The sequence below is a fragment of the Cebus imitator genome, unplaced genomic scaffold (genome assembly GCF_001604975.1).
Source record: "Cebus imitator isolate Cc_AM_T3 unplaced genomic scaffold, Cebus_imitator-1.0 Scaffold0, whole genome shotgun sequence".
Classification (NCBI taxonomy): Eukaryota; Metazoa; Chordata; class Mammalia; order Primates; family Cebidae; genus Cebus; species Cebus imitator.
In genome coordinates this window covers 12,657,914-12,668,085 of record NW_016107315.1, presented here as the reverse complement: position 1 = coordinate 12,668,085, position 10,172 = coordinate 12,657,914, and the positions used below count along the sequence as shown (strand labels likewise).

General features: G+C 43.4%; 1 protein-coding gene across 8 annotated transcripts in view; it reads left to right on the top strand.

Moving 5' to 3' along the window:
* Nucleotides 1-10,172, top strand: part of NTM (neurotrimin) — a 972,209-nt gene that overhangs the window by 858,872 nt on the left and 103,165 nt on the right. The gene's annotated exons all lie outside the window — the stretch shown is intronic.

Below are 10,172 nucleotides of genomic sequence, written 5' to 3'. Positions count from 1 at the left end.
CAGCCGCACTGGCCGAAACAGCCGCGCTGGTGACGGTGGAGCACCTCTGCCCGGGAATTTCCTAGTCTGTGGGCAATAAAAACACGGCGTCCACTCACCCTCTGCGCTTTCACTGGGAGCTGCAATCCTGAGCTGTTCCTAAACGGCCATCTTGGATCCGAAAACGGTTAGCTCTCTTTTCTACAAAAATGATCATAACTCCAGACTCATTTTTTTAAGAGAAGAGGGATTTATAAGATTGAACAAAAATGACAGAATACAGCAGATATATGATAAATAGGCAGAATGGATCATCTTTTATTCGATAGATATTTATTGAGTAGCTAAAGCATGACAGTGTGTACTTAGGTGCTGCAGATTGCATGGTGAATGCATCTTTACCTCACGGGGTGGCAATATGGGAACGTAGGCAATATTCAATAAATAAATATGCAACCCAATACCAGGGAGAGATAGTGCCATGGAGAAAAAAATTTAAAAAAAGACATGGGTGAAGAAAGCTAGGAGGAGCTGCTTTCATTAGAGAGTTACTTTAGTGCTGCAAGAAAGCCAGGTCATCATGGAGCCTAGAGACCCAGGCAAGATGAGATGCAAAGGGGCCGTATGAAGAGAGGGTGTTCCAGGCAGAGGTACCCGCGAATCTGAGGCCATGAGTGGGTAATGCATTTGGGGCCTATGAAGAACAGCAAAAATTCTGATGCTCAGGGAAGTGATGTGGGATGCTGTGATGAGACCCCCCTATCGTCAGTTCATGCATGAACATGGAAACCATGTGTACAACTGTGGGATCTGTTCTAAGAAAAATACAACAGCATGTTTTAAGCAGTAGAGCAAAATAATTGGATAAATGTTTTTAAAGAATTATTTTAACCTTGAAGAGAAAGATGGAGGAAGGGGGACCTAAAGATAGCAGTGCGTATACCATTTAGGATACTGCTGATTTCGTCCATCAAGAAATGATGATGTCATGGGCTGCAGTGTGAAGATTTACAATGATAAGACTATGTTTAATCTGGAGTATATTCTGAACCTGAAGCTAGAAAGTTCATTGACTGATTTGATGAAGTTTGTGAGAAAGAGTTTGGAATCAAGAGTGACTCTAAAATTTGTGGCTTGGGCTGCTGGTGACCAGTAATATCCCATTCTTGGCCATCAAGAACTCCAAGAAAAGCAGGCTTATGGGAGGAAGGACTTTGGTCCTTTAGATATACAAATGGAAATGTCGAGTAGATAGTTGGCTATGCCAGGGAGCTAGAAAAATGCATATGGTAATCCTAACCATACAGGTGGTGTTTAGAGCCAGAAGTCGGCTATTCCACCTGCAGAGTGAAGGCAGACAACAGCTCTGTGGGCCAGAAACAGTGGCACTCCCATAGCCCAGCATCAGGAAAAGGAAGATCCAGCAAAGGCAACTGGGAGATGGGAGGGAAATCTCAAAACCAAGTGAAGGAGAGCGTTTCATAAAGAGCAGGTTTGCTTACAGCACAAGTGTTGCTTAGAAGTCCAGGGAGATTAGGCTGAGATTCTGCAAAATGCAGTTATACACATGAGACATTGGGAAGGGCTCTGACTAAGACAGTAGGTAAAGGAGTAATTAGAAAGAGGGAGAATGGGTTAGAGAAGTTGAGGGAATAATTAATGTTGCTGAGAAGTTTTGCTACAAAGGGAGACAGAATTTTGAGGGTTGGTGGTTGGAGGGGAGTGTGAGTTCAGGATTTTTTTCTCTGAAGTCCAGTCTGCAGCCTAATGTCCCTTGATCCTTTCCTGGCTATTATTACGGTGAAATTACTTGTCTCCGTGTTCTCAGTTGTTCTTCTTTCTCAGATAAAATAGGGGAAAGAGTTAGCCAAGATTGGCCTCTGTTTGCTGAGCAACCTATACATTTTGATCTTCATCCAAATGACCTCAAAATTTTTGTGTGTGGCTTTTGGGTGCTCTGGGAATTTGGAAGGAAAGTCACTCTGTTGCTAAAGCAATTGACTGTGGCTGACACTAGGTGCTTTGTCTGGAAGTGAGACTATCTGCTGCCAGCCCTAATGAGGATTCCACTGGGGATTGATAGTTGTAGCACTTACGGGAAACATTGCTTGGAGTGTGAACCAGCTTATGAGAAGGGGCAGGGGACACAGAATGATTTCTGCTCATCTCCAATCCCTCCCCAAGAACCAGGGCAGGAGTTCTCAAAGTCCTTTATATTTAACTCTGCATGACCAGATACTCACCTGAAGCGGCGTGTATTAATGTATCTCTTTTTCAAAAAAGAAGCCAGAGGGGGAACCAAGTCAGCCTTTTGAAGCCACCCCCTCTGGCCCACACATGAGTTTCCAAGTGAAGACTCCTCCTTGTCCAGGAGAAGCTCTGAAGGGAGTAGAAGTGGAGGGGCGAACCAATGCCACAGAAAGTAGACAAACACCACCCAAGTCGTATTCTCGGGAGAGAAGGGCTCCGAGGAAAATACTTCCACTCTACTTAGCTCCCTGTCCTGGGAATTCTGTGACCATCCCTGCTGCCTCAGTGGTGTGAGTTCTAAATCAAGGGGGCAGAGGACACAGGCTGCCTCAGTGTTTAGGCTTGAATAAGGTTAGGGATGAGGGAGAACTCGCCAACATGGAAAAGCTACCTGCCACCATAACTTGCTCACCTAATCCTGCCTTGCAGTTGACTTCCTGGGTATCCATCTAAAATGCTGCTCTTCAGAGTTTTAACAAACCCATTCCCATTGCCACCACTGCCCTAGAGGCACTCCTTTCTTGGAGAGGGAAAGCCAGTTGATTGATAGGACATTGCATAAGACGGGGAATAGGAAAGAATCGCTTCCATCCCTTTCTGCACCCGCTTTCTACCCAGAACTCATGGCTCTTGAGAATTTGGAGCAAATGAGCGAGAGTGACCACAGTGTTTTCCTCTGCGTCATTCTGGTGTCTTTAGTTCTGCTTCCAGCTGCCCTCACTGAGCAGCCGCTGTCCTGCTTTCGAGTGATCACGTTCCTAGTGTGCTGACCTGCCTTCTCTCTGCAACACCACAGTGTCCTAGACCTCTTGGTTTGGGTCACTCAGGTGTTGTCATGGCAATGACACCCTCAGTAGAGTGACGCTGCTCATGTTGTCATGGTTATCAGGACCTCTTGATGGGAGCCCCACTTCACTGCTGTCATGTGGAGAGCAGGAAGGAACCCTAGGACCTTCCGGTAAGCCTGGATTCTTAGGTGAGGCATGAGTAGTATATGCCTGAAAATGAAGGTGGCTATGATCAGGGCAGTAGCAGCAGCCTGTAATGGTGAGATTCTAACCACGTGAGAAATGCAAAACTGAAAGAGGTATTATCATCCTCGTCACCGCAATTACCTCCTCCCGTTCTCCTCTTCTTCCTCTGCATAGTATCTGATATTTTTATGGTAGCTTGGCTATGTTCCAGGTACTCTTCTAAGTGTTTTCCATGTGTGAACTCCTCAGTTTTCTTGACAGCCTTATGATGTAGGTGTTCTTGCTGCTCTTTTGCAGATAAAGGAACTGAGACACGGAGTGCTCACTTAGACCACTTGCTCACAGGTACACCCTAGCATGCAATATGGCCAAGACTTAAGGGGGAACCTGGTTCCACAGGTTTCACTCTGAATTCATTATTTATTCTGTTTCAATACTAACAAGAAAATTCAACATGGATTAGTCTAGTTAGTGAAGGCATTGCTAATCTATATCACCCTTTTGGGGGCTAGATTCTTTATAGTTTATATTTTTTACTTCTCTTAGGTTTTAAAATATTTTCATTTGATTACAACAACTAGATGCAGTTAGCATGACTATCAACTGTATTTTACAGATGAGAAGATCAAAGTTTGAGAGTTCATAACTCCCCAGGGAAACTGGACTTCTAAACTATGTTGGACTAGATCTGAATTCATGATAATCTATAGATTCAGAAGCTAGTATTTTGTCATGTCCTATTGCAATATCATGTCACGTTATATGGCGCAGAGTCTGGCTCCGGGGAGGAGAGTGGTTCAACCATCTAAGATAAATGGCTAGCAGCAGCCACCTCTGTGGATAGAAGGACCACATGGCAAGTCTTGGCATATTCACTCAAGGAGCCATTCGCTCTCTTTTGCCCTCATTATTCTATGGCTAAAAATTCCACTGTTAGAGTACCTACTTTATCTATTGCCATATAGGCAGGAGAGCAGCAACCTTCCCTCCATGGCAACGGCCGTCATAGAATCTGCGCTGCTTTGAGCAAGTCATTTAATCTGTACAGGAGAATCCCAATAGAAGGTTAATTAGCTCTGTGTCTAATATAAATGACAATTAAACACAAATAAGTTACTTAGAAGCTGGTCTGTAAGAAAGTACAGAAAGACAGAGGAAGCTGATGCCTGAGAGTCGATGTATCTTCTCATTCGAGTACAAAGGGATTGATTGGAGGGGAACATGCTGAGTGGGGAACTGCAAAGCTAATAGAGATGATTAAAAACAGTAGCAGCAAAGGCTTCCTGTTTTTTAAATTATCTGTGAGCACTTTACCTGTATCAGCATGTTTATCTTTAGAGCAGCACTATGAAGTAGGTAATAATGGTATATTATTATCCATATTGAGAAAATGGGGAATGTGAGGCTCAGAAAGGTTAGGTAACTTGCGGGAGGTCAAGTCAGAGGTGGAGCTGGGACCTGCACCCAGTCGGGTCTGGCTGCATTGGCAGTGTCTTTCCAGGTTTGGACTGGCTTCCAGAACCTAGGCCTGGAGCTTAATCATAGGCATAATGGGATGAACCCGAAGGCTCCCTTTATGCTCACCATTCTCCAAGCAGCCGCACCTTGTGCCTTTGCCCACCCACTCTGAGCCTTCACTGTCTCCTCTGTCAAGTGAAGACCATGAAAGGTTGTATATTCCTGGCTTGTTGTAAGGACTACATGAGTCAGCTCATGTACATGCATGCCCTGGGCCTGATATAAAAAAAATGCTCGGGATTGGTGTGGTGGCACACGCCTGTGATCCCAGCACAACAGGAGGCCAAGGAAGGAGGCTCACTTGGACACAGCTGTTCGAGACCAGCCAAGGCAACATGGTGAGACCACATTTCTACAAAAAAAGTTTTTTTTTTAATTAGCTGGTGTTGGTGATGTGCACTTGCAGTCCCAGCTGAGGCGGAAGGATCACTTGAGGCCAGGAGGTGGAGGCTACTATGAGCTGAATACCAGTCTGCATTCCTACTTCCATAAAAAAGTGACTTGGAAATAGAGTTGGCGCTGTCCACAGGCCTTGATAATATCAAGATGCTGCTGCCCTCCTTTGACGCTTAAACATCAGCTGTGATGCAGTTTTCATGCACTTTTCAAATGAAAGCTCTCCCCTCTGCCTAGCTAATGGATAGGGCAGCGCCACGGGAGGAGACCCGTCTGCTGCTATCCCTAGGCGATGTGGCTGCCAAGCAAGTGGAAAGCAGAGCAAGAGAGCCAGGAGGTTCACAGCAGTGTCTCTTCCCAGATCCAACAGAGACACAAAAGGGAATTAAAAACTTCATGTTGCGTTGTTGTCACCCTACCCGCGTCTCGCCCGGGAGAGCGCTGCAGCTGGAGAGCACTGAGAAGTCAGCCTTTCAGAGCAATTACAATTCATATTGACTATAAACTTCCCACTGTGCAAGGAAAGGAAGGGAGGTGCTTGCCAAGCGCTCCGAGGGGCGAGTGTAAGTTATTTCACCATCTGATGATATATACCACATTGGCAAACACTAGGGGAAAAGAGGAGGAGAGAAGGCAAAGAGTTTGTGGGGAAGCTGACAACTGATCATCCAGTGTTCATGGAAGGAACTGGGACCGGGCACACGGGTGGGACAGGTCACCCACCACAGCTGGGGCGAGTCACCCACCTGTCGCTGCTGCAGCTGGGCTGCCTGTGGTCTACACTCGGGCAAGGAAAGCTTTTAACCTGATGTCCCAGCTCACGCATAACTACAGGAGGGGGCAGGGAACATGGGAAGTGAAGAGCACTTTGGTCAGAACACTTGGTTTGCCTCCTTGCTCCGCCAGTTGCTAAGTGGGTGACACTTAACAAACCAATTAACCTCTCTGAACCTTTGTTACCTCATCTGTAAAATAGGATCAGAATATGAAGATTAGCAACAATACATTGCCGGTGCTTTGTAAATACGAACACATTGTGCACATTACTCTTTATTAAATGTTTTGTATCACTTACACATATTTTTTTGGGCAGTGCCAAGAAAATATAAAAGGCAGAGAGGAGACGTGTGAACCCACCACAGAGCAATCTTCTAAGAAAAAGGTGTTTCTAAATTTTTGCAACACAAACTCAAAAAGCAAATAACGTAAGCACTGTTTATGACCGTTGTTATAACAACAGCAATTATCATTTGTTCTCATTATTGTTTGCTAAGTCTTACATTTATTTAAGCAGCGTAATTAATCTGAAAATTCACCTAACCATTTCACAAATGCTACGGTGGAATGGAGTTTAGGGAAGGGAAGAGAGTTGATGCTGGAACTGATTTTATTTATTTATTTATTTATTTATTTTGAGACAGAGTTTCGCTCTTGTTCCCCAGGCTGGAGTGCAATGGCACAATCTCGGCTCACCGCAACCTCTGCCTCCTGGGTTCAAGCAATTCTCCTGCCTCAGCTTCCTTGGAACTGATTTTTTAAGAGCGAAAGGTTATGATACAACTGGGCAGTGCAGGAATCAAAAGGGAAATTGCCAGGCAAAAGGAACGATGGAATTGATGCTAGTTTTAGAATCGGGCAGATCACTTGAGGTTAGGAGTTCAAGACTAGCCTCAGCAACATGGTGAAACCCTGTCTCTATTAAAAGTGAAAAAAAAAAATTAGTCAGGTGTGGTGGTGCACACCTGTAATTCCACCAAGTCTGGAGGCTGAGGCAGGAGAATCACTTAAACCCGGGAGGCAGAGGTTGCAATGAGCCGAGACTCTCCAGCCTGGGCGAAAAAGCGAGACTCTGTCTCAAAAGAAAAAAAAAAAAAAAGAAAAAAGAATAGGACCAGGATATTTGACTTCCAAAGGATTTAAGATTCTCAAAGCCAGTGTTGACTCTTGTTGCCTCATTTCATGACACTAGGATTCAGCAGATTAAGGCAGATGGGTTTATGAATAGCTTGTGAGCTCACAGTGAATTTTAAATTTTTAAGTGGTTGAAAAAAATTAAAGAAGAATCATACATTATGGCTTGTGCAAATTATTTGACATTAAAATGTCATTGTCTCTAAATAAAGTTTTATCAGAATACAGCCATGCCCATTTGTTTATGGCTGCTTTTGTCTTGCCATGGCACAGTTGAGTAGTTGCAACTAGATTGTAGGTATGGTTGGCAAGGCCTGAAATATTCATCATCTGGTCCTTTAGAGAAGTCTGCCAATCCCTGCACTACATAAAGACAGACTCCTCAAGGCTCTGACTGCTATTATTAAAATTCTTATTTTTATCCATACTCTCTTTCTGGTGCTTCTTCTCAGCACTCTGTAAAGTTGCAATGATGGTAGTTTTCATATCCATTGCTAATGATGCCCACTTTTCTTGTCTTCCAAGAGTGGCCCCTGCCACCCCCACAGGGCGCCTTCCTGGCTTAGAGATGCTGTGCTGTGCCCAACAGCTATGGCTCACCTTATTTTCAACCTCAGCTACAGCAAGAAACTTTCTTGCCTTGTCCCTGACCTGAGAGGTCCTTAGGAGATACCTAAGGAATTCAAAAGTGTTGGTGATGGTAAAACATGGGTTTGAAACCAGCAGAACTAAGGAGTATGCAGTGACATGTTTGGCATCTCTGCCTCCATCTTTATTATTCAAACGGTTCTATACTCTGCCCACTTGGGCATTTTCGGAGTCACTCTTATCTGGGGTTAACAAAACTCTGATTCTTGCCCTGGTTTATTGGTCATGCTCACTGGTCTGCTGTTGGTTCTGGTTCTACCTATGGGGCAGTTTGTTTTTGGTTAGTGTCACTGGTTAGTTTGTTTCTGTAGCACACAGCATTCTGTGGCAGCATCTGAGCCCCCCTTTGCATGAATCCTGCCTCCGATGGGGGCAGCATCTTCTCAGGAGGAGAATATTTGCATCAATCAGCACCTTCAACTAAAACATGTCATTGCATACTCCTTAGTTCAGCTGGTTTCAAACCCATATTTTACCATCACCAACTCTGCTCCCTGCCTCTTCACCCTCTCCTTGTTTCTGTCCGAAATCGCTCTGTAGCACACCATTTGTTTGTGAAGCAGAGGTGGCATGCCTTAAGTTGATCAGAAGATCGTGGTCAAATGAGCCCTACCCAATTTGCTACATTTCTTTTGAATTCCTTCGGTATCTCCTAAGGACCTCTCGGAATCCCATAATTATAATTTCATAGTTTCAAAAATACTTCACATGTTATAGTAATAATCATTTCAACGATAAGAGAAAGGGACCACTCTGTCATAGATATTTCTTTTCTGTTGAGATGGACTCTGAAATCTCGGCACTTTCAAAAGTGAATCTCAATTTTTCTATCAAAAAATTAATTAGTGGTTATTGCTCACTGTTGGAAGTGTATGTCATTTATATTTTTCTTCATAACTTTGTTACTTTTGCAAACGTGTAATATGTGTTTGTGACAATCTTATAGTCATAAACTGAGCCTTTAGAAATAGATTTTCAAGGTTAGATTCCAGTAAGAGATGTTTAGCTGAGACAGATATTGAATTAAGGCAGTATAGGCCTTTGGTGAACCAGCAGGCAATATGCCTGCATGTACTAATGTGGTTCTCCCCTTTGCTGTGATGCAGAGAGTGTCATATGATCTGAAGACTCTGTGGTAGCAGAAGTCTGAGTCATGACATTCCCTAGTTGTCAATGGGATAACTCCTGGAACGAAGCCCAGATTCTAAAGTCAACCCACATGGGTTTTCTAATGCAGGGGGTGTCACCTCTGCTTCCATCTTCATTAAATTTTATTAGAATCATCTTCTGACCCCTCAAGGAGATGAGGAATGTTGGAATCCTGCAATGATGCATCAATAGGAAGCAAGGTGGGTTATCAAACCCTCATCAGGCTTTAAGTGTTCACTGTGTGTGTGTGCGTGTGTGTGTGCGTGTGTATGTGTGTGTCTGCCTAGTCATTATGCATCTCCAGCCTCCAGAATGTCTTCCTCTTGTTTACAACTAAACTGTATTGAAAGGTGGTCACATTTCAGAATTAGCGGATGCCTAGAATGTAGTACTTTTGGTAGCACTGAAATAGGAAAAACAAAACTATCAAAAGGAATCTGTTTTTTCCGACTTTTCTTTTTTCTTCCTGTCCCTATACAGCACTAATTCATTTGCCTTACAAAAGTCCCTTGGGCCTTTTATCAATTAGCTGAGGTAATCCAGGCTGAACCACATGGGGCTCAGAGACCACCCCACCAGAAGCACTGCCTTCTGACAGGGTAGATTCTCCAACATAGTTCCACACAATTCTATATGGGCCTGTTTATTATCCCATTATTAGTGTTTTTAAAAGTGAACCCCCTGGGAAAATTTGCAACTGATTAATATTCACCTCTGCATATGCAGTCTATTTCAAAAATATGGTGTTTTTGACAAATACCAGAACTGCTTAGTATACCCCCAGGAAGTAGTCACTGATCTGCCATTGCTGTGAACCTTTTTGGAATACATGTCATAGAAATGTCTTCGATCTGGTTTAAAAAGTCAGCCCTCAGTTTTTGACACACACACACACACACACACACACACACATAAAATTGTATAAGTCGCTTAATTTATGATAGTTTGATTCAAATGGCTGTTCACAAATAAAGCCTATGCTTGAAAAATGATTTTGTTGTCACTGAAGGCATGAAAAAGTATCATTAGCTAACTTTTCTGGAGCATTTATTCTTTGTCAAGCCTGAGTGAAGTGCTCTACATCTGTGATCACATTTAATCTTCATAATAAGGTAAGTACCATTGTAATCTTCATTTTACAGATAAGAACACTAAAGCTCAGAGAGGATCAGCGATTTTTCCAAAGTTATTTAGTAATAACTTTTGTGGCAATTTTTTATTAGGTCGTATGGCATCTATAGAAACTAATTTTACTTAGAAGGAAAACAGCACTGGGGAAAGATAATCGACTTGGAATCGAACAGACCTGTGTTTCCATCTGCTTCACATTTGTCAGTGCTTCTTCAA